Source organism: Erigeron canadensis, chromosome 2 (genome assembly GCF_010389155.1).
Source record: "Erigeron canadensis isolate Cc75 chromosome 2, C_canadensis_v1, whole genome shotgun sequence".
NCBI classification, from domain to species: Eukaryota; Viridiplantae; Streptophyta; class Magnoliopsida; order Asterales; family Asteraceae; genus Erigeron; species Erigeron canadensis.
The window spans coordinates 10,318,021-10,331,407 of NC_057762.1; positions in this window are offsets into that span (position 1 = coordinate 10,318,021).

Here is a 13,387-nt window from a genome sequence, read left to right on the forward strand (position 1 = left end):
AATCGATCGAATAGAGATCACGAATGAACAGTAGCACAAAGAATGTAGTTCGTGTGAATTACTTAGGGTTAATTTTCGATTAATGGTAATTAATGAATAGTAATAACCCATATTCATATTCGAATCCTCATGGACCGGGCCGAAGGACTAACTTCGTGAGCTTCGTGGGCTTCGTGATGACGTCAGCGCGAGGCATGTTGATGTCAGCACAAAGGACTTCGAATTTTTTAGATTTTTATTCACACAGGCTTCATTCCTTAGCCAAATTTCGTGAATTTTCCAGAATTCTAAACAAGGAAAAATTACAAAAATTCCAGAAACATAAACCTGTAGATACTCGTTACCAAAAACCTGTATCTACTCAAATATGCAATCGTAGATCATCCGTACTAACTTGTCATCACAATAATGTATCAAATAAATCTTACATTATTATCTTGACATAAAATCGATCATTTCTTCATTGATGTTTAACTCAACAATGCAAACTTACATTAAAACATATTTAATGTATAATGCATTACAATACATCAAAATATCATATCAACAACCTATCACATTACATCTTAGGTTGTGATCTTGATAATAAAATTATAACCTATCACACTAAGTCTTAGGTTAAATACAAGGCAATCCATCATTGTAGCACAGTTCTTGTAATTTCTGAGCAACTTTTATTGTCCGTCGCAATGCAATTATAATAAGCAAGCGAAAACAATTTTGCCTTCAATCACAATCTGAAATTTTGATGCCAATTACATTGTAAAATGAGTTTATTATCTGTAACCTGCACACTTAACAAACTTCATCAATGCATCAAAAACAATAAAAATAGCATAAATATGCAAAACAACCAAAATCTTAACCTAGCAATCATTACAAGATCTAAGGCAAGTCCAATCTCTGTCAAGCATACTTATCAACCAATTGAAATTTCAAAAATTTTACTTGAAACACATTCAAAAATATTTTGACTTTTCAATTTTCTAAACATTTCATTTTCTAAATTAAACAACTTTTGTATTAATTAGAAAATCCATCTTTTAAACATTTATACCATAAGCAACAAGACTTATATAATTCACTAAGAATTATAACTGTGAATGTTTATCAAACTCTCGTGCAATAAGAACTAGTTTGACACACAAACTGACACTTATTAGTAAAAAAAAAAAATAAAATAAATAAAAATAAGAATAGCTAAAATAAAAAACTAAACTACTTTATTTATTTACAAGAAATTCAAAGTTTTTGCAGATTAGATCAGAATAGCATTTACATAAGTCTGCAAGTGAGAAATAATTCTCTTATTATTAGTTATGAACAGTGACCCAACCACGATTACCGGTATTTTGTCCTCTTAAACACTCGGTACTTCCAGTTTTCTTTGAGTTATGACACTTTCGACATACACTGGCCAAGGACAGTCACCATGTAACCCAAGTAGCCTAATATGCCACTGAATAGTTTGCGAACTTATGTGACCCACATTCAGATATACTTCCGTAATTGATACAAGCACTAAAATAACAAATATTCAATATATATTCATAAACATCCTTAAACAAATCATGAGACATTTTTTTAGATAGCAGAATTTAAGTACTTTGTGATTTAACTTATTTGCTTTTGCATTTCATTATTTATAAGGAACCCGTGATTTTCTATGAGACCTATGTAGCGAACTTTCTGACAACCTATCCCAAGTTGGAAGCTTTAGGTAGGCTAGGTATACAAAGACACCCCGAGGACATACTTGTCCGAATCTCAAAGACCACATTAGCCCCTTAATTTTCATTCATTTCATTTGCATAAACAATATCACATTTAACTTTCATGCTCATGATTGGTAGAGGTTTTTGCCTATACATTGAACAAATCTTATAGTAATGCTAGATCTTTCACAAAATTTAAGGACTAGATCAATTCATTACTGAAAAGCATGCATTCTCAGCCGTATATCTGAATATGTTTCCCACAAGAACATTGTATAATTTAAGTTCAGATTAAGGAAACCTTGCTACTTTGTGTCTACCAATATATCCCAAATTGTAATCACTGAACTAAGCAATTATATTACGATTAAGCCGACTTAAAAGCTAAGTATCCTCACTTCTAATCACCTTACAGCATTAACTTAAATCTCTTCATATTTTTGTCATTTTCTCAGTTTTCACATTTTTATGGTTTTTATGACACTAAGAACTCTTTTTGTATTTTTATGACTCTGGCTATTTACAGACACAAACTTACAAAATTAGTTCTTTGAGAGATTTAATATGAATCAGCATTCTTCATCCCATTGAGAACAATTAACTTCTCAAATCGAGCCTTATCAAATGCTTTGGTATACAGATCAGCTAAATTATCATCAGTTATAACCTTTTCCAAATGAATCAACTTCTTTTGGGCACAATCACGCAAGAAATGATGTCTAATATCAATATGCTTGGTGACCTTATGCATGACAAGGTTATTTGTAATGTCTATAGTTGACTTATTGTCTATTCTAATAGGAGTATCAAGAAAATCCATACCATAGTCACGAAGTTGTTGCTGAATCCACAATACCTGGGAACAACAGCTACCAGCAGCCATATACTCTGCCTCACATGAAGACTGAGCAACACATGTCTACTTCTTCCACTGCCATGATACTAATCTCCCTCCTAACAACTGACAACCTCCAGTCGTAGACTTTCTGTCATTGTTACAACCGCCAAAGTCCGAATCAGTATATGCAACAAAATCAAACGTTCCTCCAATTGGATACCATAGACCAAGCCCTTGGTTTCCCTTAAGATAAGGTAGAATACGTTTTGCTGCAGTCAAATGTGACTCTTTTGGACTAGCTTGAAATCTAGCGCAAAGACAAACAGCGAACATAATATCTGGACGCGAAGCAGTCAGATACATCAATGAGCCAATAATAGCACGATAATAAGTTGCATCCACAAGTTCATCTTTCGGATCAAGAACTCCTAAACCATGATTTTGTTGAATAGGAGTACCATATGTCTTGGACTCTAGCATTTGAAACCTCTCCAAGATGTCATCGACATACTTAGACTGGTGAATAAAGAATCCATCTGTTCTTTGATCTACTTATAGTCCAAGGAAAAATTGTAATTTCCCCATATCACTCATTTCAAATACATTTTTCATGCTCATTTCAAACTCTTTGCACATCTATATATTAGATGAACCAAAAATGATATCATCCACGTAAACTTGTACAATTAGATAATCTCGCTTCTTCCACTTGATAATCAATGTGTTGTTTATCGATCCTCTTGTAAAACCATTTGTCAACAAATGTGTCGACAATTTCTCATACCACACTCTAGGTGCTTGATGCAATCCATAAAGAGCCTTATCCAGTCGATATGCTCTTCTTGGATAGTTCGGATCTTCAAACCCTGGCGGTTGGTGAACATACACTTCTTCTTTAACTTCACCGTATTAGAAGGCACTCTTAACGTCTAACTGATACACCTTTATACCTTTGAAACTGGCATAGGCTAAAAATAACCTTATAGCTTCAATCCTAGCAACTGGTGCAAAAGTTTCGTTATAGTCATATCCTTCTCGTTGTGCAAACCCCTGAACAACCAAACGTGCTTTATTTCTAGTAACGATCCCTTTGTCATCTCGTTTACATTTATATACCCAACGAGTTCCAATCGGTTCTTTACCTCTAGGCACATCTACTAACTCCAAACTCCAAGTTTTTCAAATTGAGCTAATTCTTCTTGCATAGCTTCAACCCAACATGGATCTTGAAGTGTTGCCTTAACATTCTTAGATTCTACTTGTGAAATGAAACTAGAATATAAACACTCAGTTATCAGTCCAGTGTCTTTCACTTCACAAAACAAACTAGTCAGGTCCTTATTTAACTGATTTCTAGTTCGAACAGGTTCTGTAGCATTACCAAGAATATTTTCAACTGGATGATCCTTATTAACTCGATATTGAGGAACCGAATCAACATTCAGAATTTCTCCTAAATTTCTTCTAATCTGAAACTTAGGAGAGCTAAAATCATCTTCCGATTCTTCAGAAATAGGATCATCATCAGGCAGTGTAACCTTCGATGGAGTAAGTGGTGTAGTGTTCTTGGGTTCACTATTATCTGAATCTGGTGTCTTATTCTTGTCCTTACCACTTTCATCAACATCAGTAGTAGACTGAACGTTGGTTGGAGTAGTATCGACATTTTGAGTAGGCGGAGATATAGGAGTATTATCCATGTGATCTCTTAAAATAATCACATCATCAACTTTCTCAGGATCTGAATAAGAATCAGGACCATGTAGTGAACTAAACACACTATCGTAATCGAAGTTTTTGCCACTTCCAGAATGAATAGCGGGCTTATGACTGACAATCTTGACATTTGTTTCCAAATCAACTTTGCCGGTTTGTTTGTTGTAAACCCGTCGAATTGATGTTCCCGGTTTATAACTCATGAGAAATCCCTCTTCAACCTTTGAATCAAACTTTGACTGAGGTAGATACTTCAAGAAAGTACACGGTACACCAAATGGTTCAACATTCTGTAAATTCGGTTTCTTCTTATGTAGAAGCTCATAACATGTCTTATTATGACGCTTAACTACAGTAACCCTATTTAAAATATAACAAGTTGTATTCACCGCCTCCGCCCAAAACATAGTAGGAAGCCCTGAATCTGCAAGCATAGTTCTGGCTATCTCGATTAGAGCCCTATTCTTTCTTTCAGCAACTCCATTCTGTTGTGGTTCATACGGAGAATTGTATTGATGATGGATTCCCTTTGACAAACAAAAGACATCTTTCACATTATTCTTGAATTCAGTTCCGTTGTCACTCCTGATTCTCTTAACACGAACTCCATAAATGTTTTCAGTTTCGACAAAGAAATTTATCAAAATCTGTGGAGTTTCATCTTTCAATTTAAGAAAGAATACCCATGAGAATCTCGAGTAATCATCAGTAACCACCAAACAGTAATACATCCCACCGATACTTCTTACATTTACTTGACCAAATAAATCCATGTGAAGTAACTTGAAAGGATTGGCAATAGAATTTTCTTGCTTCGGTTTATGTGTAAACTTTTGCTGTTTACCTTTCAGACAAGGTACACATTTGTCTTCCATTCCAAACCGTTTCATGGGAACGCCTTCAACCAAACCATGTTTGACAATGTCATTCATCTTTCGGAAATTGATATGTCCCATTCTTCTATGCCATAGTAAAGATTCAAATTCGTTTGCTTTCGATAACAAGCAAACAGACTCCTTTGGATCATCAACACCTAACACAAGGCCATAGATGTCTCTCTTCCTAGGAGCTTTCAGCAAGATCCAATCTTCAGGAATAACATATCCTGGTTTCAATATAAGTGCTTCTTTCTCAGTAAAATGAACATTATTTCCCTTGTCACAAATCTGAGAAATACTTAATAAATTATGTGCCAACTGTTCCACATAATTGACTTTCTCCAGCGTAATCTTCCCATTGACAACATCACCTTGGCCCGAGATGTTGCCGCCCTTAGGACCTGCGAAACTAACATAAGAACCATTTACATTTTCATAACTGGACAAAACATTCTTGTCCCATGTCATGTGCCGAGAGCATCCACTGTCAACATACCAAAGACTGATAGGCTTCCTTGGTTCTCCCTTCTGATCTGCAGCCTTGCAATCTGCCATGTACGCAACAAAGTCTTCAGTTGTCATACCTTCAGGTATCACAAAGTTCTTCATTTGTTCTTCAATGCTCTTCATAGAAATGTCATCAACAGGACTCGATGACTCTTCCTTTTCTTCAGATGCTTTCACTACTGTCATTTGTTCACTCTCAGATCTTACGGTCTCGACAACATTACATACATTCTTCTGAACTATCTCAGATGCACTTTCTTCACTTGAGTATATAGCATAATCAATTGTTGCAGCTACCTCATCATATAATTTTACCATGTAGGCATGATTCGAGGTGTCATCAGATTGTGTATCCCATTGATAAGTACCATCTGGATTCTGAACAACAACAGCCTTTAACTCCGAAAATGGTGACGAAACTGGCTGTTGTGGAGTAGCAGGATATGTAATCATTGCTTGCGTTTTATGATTACTCGGAGTAATACCGCCTTGATTGTAATTTTGACGACCAGCAACGGTATTATCAATCCTCTTAGGTCGTTGACACTCTCTTGCAAAATGACCAAATCCATCGCAGTTATAACATTTCACCTTGGATTTGTCAAAGCCTTTAGTGCCATTACCTATAGGTCTCCCAGTTCTCTGAGTAAATCTTCTGACCTTAATAGTGAGCATAGCTAGCTGCCATTGTAGATCCATTTCTTCCAAATCATCAGGATCTATCTGATTGTAATCCTCATCAATTACTGCGGGATCAGTAATCTTTCCTTCGATAAATGCTTCATAAGCATTACAAAAGGCTGAGTAAACACTCATTCTTCCTTCTGCAGAACTCATACTCATTGGCATAGAATGAAAAGATTGTACATTGCTCTTGACATTCGTATGTGTATTGTCATAAGCAACATATCCAACAATACCTTCAGCATCTACTATTGGTGTAGCTTCTGCACCACTTAGAAATGCATTGTTTCCCGAGCTAGAACTTGCTAAATGAACAGACTTAGCATGATATAAAGATAGATCTTGTGTGAAATCCAAGTGAGTATCTTTAATTCTTCTCTTCATGTCTCTGTTCTTCAGCTTGGAAACTACCTTTTCAAAGTCCCATGTACTGTATTCCTGATCATCTTGAAGTTGATGAACATAATCAGTCCATGTCTTAGGCAATGAGTCCAAAAACTTATCAACTAGCTCAGTTTGAGGATAAACAACCTCAAAATACGACAACTCAGTGGTCAAATGACTGAATCGAATAATAATCTCGTCAAGAGATTCTCCTTTCAGTCCATTAAAGGCTTCATACTGGCGCTTTAGGAGTTTGATACGATTCTTCTTCAAGGTTACATCGCCCTCACAATATCTTTCAAGAGCGTCCCATAAATCCTTTGAAGTAGTGTATTTTTTAAACAAATGTACACTATATTGAGGCAAGGCCATAGTAAGAATGGACAAGGCCTTTCCTTCAACTGCGTATCTTTTACGTTCTTCAATCGTCATATCAGCATAAGTATACCTACCGATCACTCCATTCTTCTCATACGAAGGCCAATCAAAACCTTGAGTTATCACAAGCCACATTTCCATGTCGGTGAGATGAATGTAGTCTTCAAAACGTCTCTTCCACATCCAATAAGCTTTGGAGGTGTATTACCCCGACCAACCTCATGATCGTGCATGATCATCTGGTTGATAAGTAGGGCATTAGGAGAGTTTGCGGCAGCTGGTATAGTCGTCATTTTGAATCTTTTGAAAATCAAATCAAACGAAATGGTAAGGAGTTCGTATGTTGCGAAGTCACACGAAGGACACGAAGTCACACGAGTTACACGTGACACGAGGTACTAATACACGAAGCCACATGAGTTACACGTGACACGAGGTACTGATACACGAAGTCACACGAGTTACACGTGACACGAGGTGACACACGAAGTCACACGAGGCACACGTGACACGAACTGACGGCTGACGTAAGCAATACACGAAGTTCACCTCGTGCTGACGTAAGCACGAAGTGACACGAAGAAGAGCACGAAAATACCTTTAAACACGAATTTCGAATCGAATTTGCAAACAATAGCAAATCAAACGATCTTACACCTTCTGGTAATCAACCTTAGGGCTCTGATACCACTTGTAAGGTGCCCTATTGTTGTGTGGATCGTAATAAGATGTGATCCGTTATGTCAAGAGTGCGGAATCCTCTTGAGATAACTAGATTGCTATTGCCTTTTGCTGATTAATAAGCAATTAACCAACCCAAGGAGATGCACAAGGCTTGTGGTTCGTGTAGGAAGTCACACGAAGGAACAAATAACCTTGATTCGTGTATAATCACTAAGATCTAAAAAGATTAGAAACGATTTAACTAAGATTAACCTAATTCCGTAGATTAGGTCTTGTATTTATACTAATAGGTATTGGGTTTGTGTGGGCTTCGGCCTTAATTACGTATTAGGCCCGATTAAGCAACCAATCGATATACCTCGTGCTGACGTCAGCACGAGGTCAGTTCTTCATGCTGATGACGTCAGCACGAGGATCGACCCTTTGGTGCTTTGTTTGACTTCGTTTGGCTCGTACATAACATCCAATCATCGTTTAAGTGTTCTACGACACTTATAAACCTTGATTCTATGTTCTTGTACCTGCAAAACAATATATAATACACAAACACAATATAAAACACAAACAGATATAATATTGAAGTTCAAATGTAATCATTAAATATCAACACAAGTTCTTATTTAAATGATTACAAACATAGTTCCTAGAACATAAACAATAATCAAATCTATGTTGCGATTGTCACAACGAATCTGCATCTACAAGATTTGACCCCTTTGAGCACCCAGCTCCAACAGATCTACGAGGGGCAGCAGGCCAGCCGCCAGGCTTTTGATGACTATTAGCGGCGTATGGATCAGGAGGTGACATGGTTGGGGTCGCAGCAGGCCCATACAAATTACACTCTTGATTATTACCAGCCGATGTGGCAGGATCAGTATACAGGGACGGAGTTTGTGAGGCCTGACCTGATTCCACCCTTCAGCCCACCACCTATCCGTGTTCCACCTTATCGACAGGACGGCGGTTCTTTCTTCTTCACGCCATCCCAGATGTCCCTACGGCCCCATGACTTGGGAGGATCTCCCCGAGGGCCAGTTCAGTTTGGTCGATATACAGGTGGCGATGCTGGGATTTCCTCTTCCATGCCTAGTTTCTTTGCAGGTGCCAGCTCTGGATTCGCTGATTTTGCTGGAGGCTCGGGAGGATTTGCCGCTGGTGGTTCTGGACAGGCAGATGATCAGCCGGGAGGCGGCTATGGCGGTTCAGGTTCAGGAGGAACGCCAGAGCAGGACACTAGCTGGGTAGATGATCTCTTTGGCCCACCCGGTGCTCCTTATGGCTATCATGGGCAGCAGCAGTGATGACAGAGATGATGATGACTTCCATCCGGTACCATGGGATGAGGTCATTTGTTGATTGATATTCACTCATTTTGGTAGATGGATGATTGTACTCGATACATTGTTTCTTATCTTCTCTCTTTATTTCTGTTGGTATCCACCCTAGGGGTGATGAAACATTATATTTGGTTATTCTTCTTTTTTTCTTTTAGTTTGTTGCATGAACAGTAGGTATAAGTATTGCTTTGAACTATTATGGTTTGCTTTGATGAAATATGAGCAGGTTGTTACATTTGATGGCTATAGCGCAACTCCGGTGTGGGGGGAACCCCTTGGATTCTCTTCTCATCTATTCTATGGCATCAGTGTGTTGATTGTGTGATGGTGTGTGTATGCTGGCAGTAAGTTTAACACCATATTTGTTATTTCTATATTTGATGCACACACAACTCTCGCACCTTCCGTTTTGGTACAAGTTGTTTATCCCACCAACCAAAGTGTCCTTCCTATTTCGGAAGTGCCATTTGTGACACGGGTTCGATAACTTGTTTCAAAACGGAATGTGTCCTTATTCCGGTATGTGCTCTTATTTTTCTATGTCGCTTACCCCTATTTACTTTTGTTTGACCAAATATGGACATTGAGGGCATTGTCCATCTTAAGTGTGGGGGGTGGCAAATAGGTTTAAGCTATCGGGTTTATCATTTTTGTTGTTTCGCTATTGAGATTTTTATCAATTTTGTTGATGTGTCCCTCTCGTAGGCCTTTGGATTCTATCTAGGGGTATGAGTTTCTATTTTGAACTCTTAACTGTGATGTGCATGTTTAAAACTGGTGATATCAATTTGGCGGAATAATAGAAGTTGATATGATTTTTAAAACTTGAGTTGAACTTGTCCTTGTGGTAAATTGCTTTTGACACTTAATTGATTACTTATTAAGCAATTTTACTACAAAATGTTTCCTTGACAAAAATTTTAATTGGCGAAGTGTGTCCTGAACGGTTATTTGGCTAGTCCTTCGGGATTGATAACATTACTTGCATACTCATATATATCCAAAACATCCGATTGTGAGATTTCATAATTTCATATATAGTGTGTCAGGTGACGGTTTTGGTTTGTTTGCCTCGTAAATACGTCCCACTCTTAGGCTCTTGGAGTTATTCAGGAGTAAGGGTTTTCATTTTGATGCCCTGCACTAAGATGTGCGTGTTTGAGGTATTTTTAAGCCATTTCCGGGTTCTTTTCTTGATAAGAGTATACCGGTGATGTGTTGATTCTAGAACTTGGCCTAGTGATCGTGACGAGTACATTGGATGACGAATTGGCATTTAGGTTTGACCATACTTTTTATTTCTTTCTTTTCATTTTTCTTTTGTATATCCATTTCCCTAGTATACAACCTTATACATATACTTGTCTATATTCACACAATTTTCTTTTCTTTTATACCTTAGCAATATATACACATATACATCACTGTAACTTACCTTTCCATTGTATAAATCCACCTATTCATTTAAACTTCACGTAATTATACCGTTAGTCTAATCTGGGAGCCATTGATTGTCATTGGTTTGTTTGGATGGTTTGGGAGAGTTTCAGTGGGTTGATTTGTGAAATATTCTTGTCTATGAGAATATGTAAATGGGTTAAGTTATTGAAGATTGTCTTGGATTGTTCAAACAAAGAAAGTGAAGTGTTATAGGCATGTTTATCATTGTAAGAGGGTATCTACTAGTAGAGTAAAAATGGTTCAAAAAGAATAAAAAGAATTGAAAAACAGAAAAATTAAAAAAAAAAAAGAGAGAAAAGAAAGAACTTGGGCTACTAGTAGGTATTTCTCATTTTTAAAATGTCTAGAAAGTTGTTGTATCATTAATTTTGGAAGATTTGGTTGATTGTAAGTTGTTTGAAGTTGATACACCACAATGGTGTCGGGCTTGCTTGGTACTTTGGAGGTGTCTGCGAAATTGCATCTTATGGGATAGTGGTTTGTTGGCAATCAATGGTGTGGTTTGATTAGACTATTTTGTACACTTTTCATATTTACCTTATACCTTGTACTATTTCCTTTCACTTTTAACCTATATAGTTCCCATATCCTATTGTACATATCCCTTATACATAGCTTTAGTTTAACTAAACAACCACCCTTAATTAATGCCTATTTTGACGATGTACTTGATCCTTGCGCCTTAATGGTGGTGTGACGATCCTGGTTCAAGCCTATGGTAAAAGAGTATACATCACGACTGAGTTATGAGTGATTCTTCATATATTCAACCTCGAAAGTAAGTTTGTTGGAGCAGAATAATATTGATAGGATCGTTTGTTTTCATTTATGCTTAGTTGATTATCTTGGCTTGCGGATTGTTCAGGTATTGTCAAACATTTCAAGTTTTCATTTAAGATTAAAACTGCTTCACCCGCTTTCTGTCATTTGACATGCTTGGTGTTGCTTCTTTTTGATACTTGTCACTTGTTTGATAGTTTGATTGTCAAGGAATGCTTTACTTAAATTTTGGATTTGCTTAAGGACAAGCAATGCTCAAGTGTGGAGGGATTTGATGTGACTAAATTATACCCATTACCCACATCCTTATTGGCCTATTTCTTATGCTTTTTAAGTATATTTTGTATGCATTTGGCGCGCTTATGGTGTTTGCTAGTATTTACAGGCTCTAAACAGGTTACACGTTCATTTGGTGCAATTACGAAGGGTTATTGGCCTAGAAGTTGATCTGAATGATTGAGAGTTGATAAAGTTTGGAAGATTGAAGAGTTCAGCAAGCTTGAAGATCGAAAGACAAATCTTGTCACAAAGCTTGAGATTGCGCCGCAGTGGAGGTAGCCATGCCCACTGCGCCGCAGTCCTTATCCTCGGAAAAAATGGAAAACACCCCACTGCGCCGCAGTGGGGGTCGCACTAGGCTGACTGCGCCGTAGTCAGGAAGGGAGAAAAGAAGGCCAAGAAAAATCATTGCGGCGCAATGGTGGTCACACAAGCCACTGCGCCGCAGTCAGCGGGAAGTCAAAGTCAAACCACGATCACTGTGCCGCAGTGAGGAGAAGTCAAGACTCACTGCGCCGCAATGAGTACACGGGGTCTGAAGGAATAGGTCGGTTCTGCATCAAATTTTCAGGAGGTATATAAGCAAAACCCTAGGTCGAAAATAGGGCATCAAAACTCTTTCAATGAGCTGTTCTACAAGGTTTCTTCACCCTCCAATCAAGATAATTTCTTAGGCAGATTCGTTGAAGATTCACGGGCACCCATCTAGATCGTATCTACTTACTGTCTTGCAATTTATTTTTCATCAAACGATTGGTACATCATGTTTCTCTTCTATTTTATTTATTATTGTGGATTGATCATGAGTGGCTAAACGTTTAATCATCCACCTTGATGAAACGAGACGGATAATGTGATTGCAACATTTTTAATTCAAAAGAGTTTATTCAATTATCGTTGTTCTGTGATCTTGATGATGTTAATTCTTTTTATTAATTAATTTTGATATTGGTTGCATATAATTCTTCGTTAGTCGTACCAGTTGAATGTGTATGTGATTTTAAAACGGTTACTTGTCTATAAGTAATTATCACTAGTTCATGGTATGATAGTGAATATCATTTTAAGAAAAGATTAATTTTGTCAACGTGATTGATATCGGTTGGTGGTACCACGTTATTGTCACATAGGATCAAGTGATAATTTGATAGTCAATAAAACTGATTGTTGGAAGAATTGCCTTAGTTTTGGTGGTACCAGCTTGGGTAATTTAACTAGCAGTTAGGTGATTCGGTATTTTGTTCACGGTTGGTGGTACCATGTGAGCACCTTAATCTTGTCACGATTATCTTTAAACTCTAGAGAATTTGTTCTTAATTAAATGCAATCACATTTAAAGTCGAGGGAAGTCAAGGTGGATGACTTTTAATTATATTGACTGAAGTTCCTTTTAAATTTATGCAATTATTTTGCAAACCAATTTTACTTTAATTGTCAAGAGGATTTTCAAAGCAACACCCATTTTCCAAACCATTTCATAAGCAACTAATCATTTCCAATCCCTGAGAACGAACTCAGACTTATCTCTTAACTATATTACAAACGATCGGGTCCACTGCCCGTGAGTGCGTAGTAGTGAGTTTTTAGGTAGTTTTAGTTTTATAAATTTAAAGCTCGATTTTGCACATCAGTTTGACAAATTCTATTTTTAGTTATTACTAGCACGTTAGCTACATAATGTGGTGGTGATGGCGACGGCTATTGATGGTAGTGACGGTATCTGAGTGTTGTACATTGGTGCAA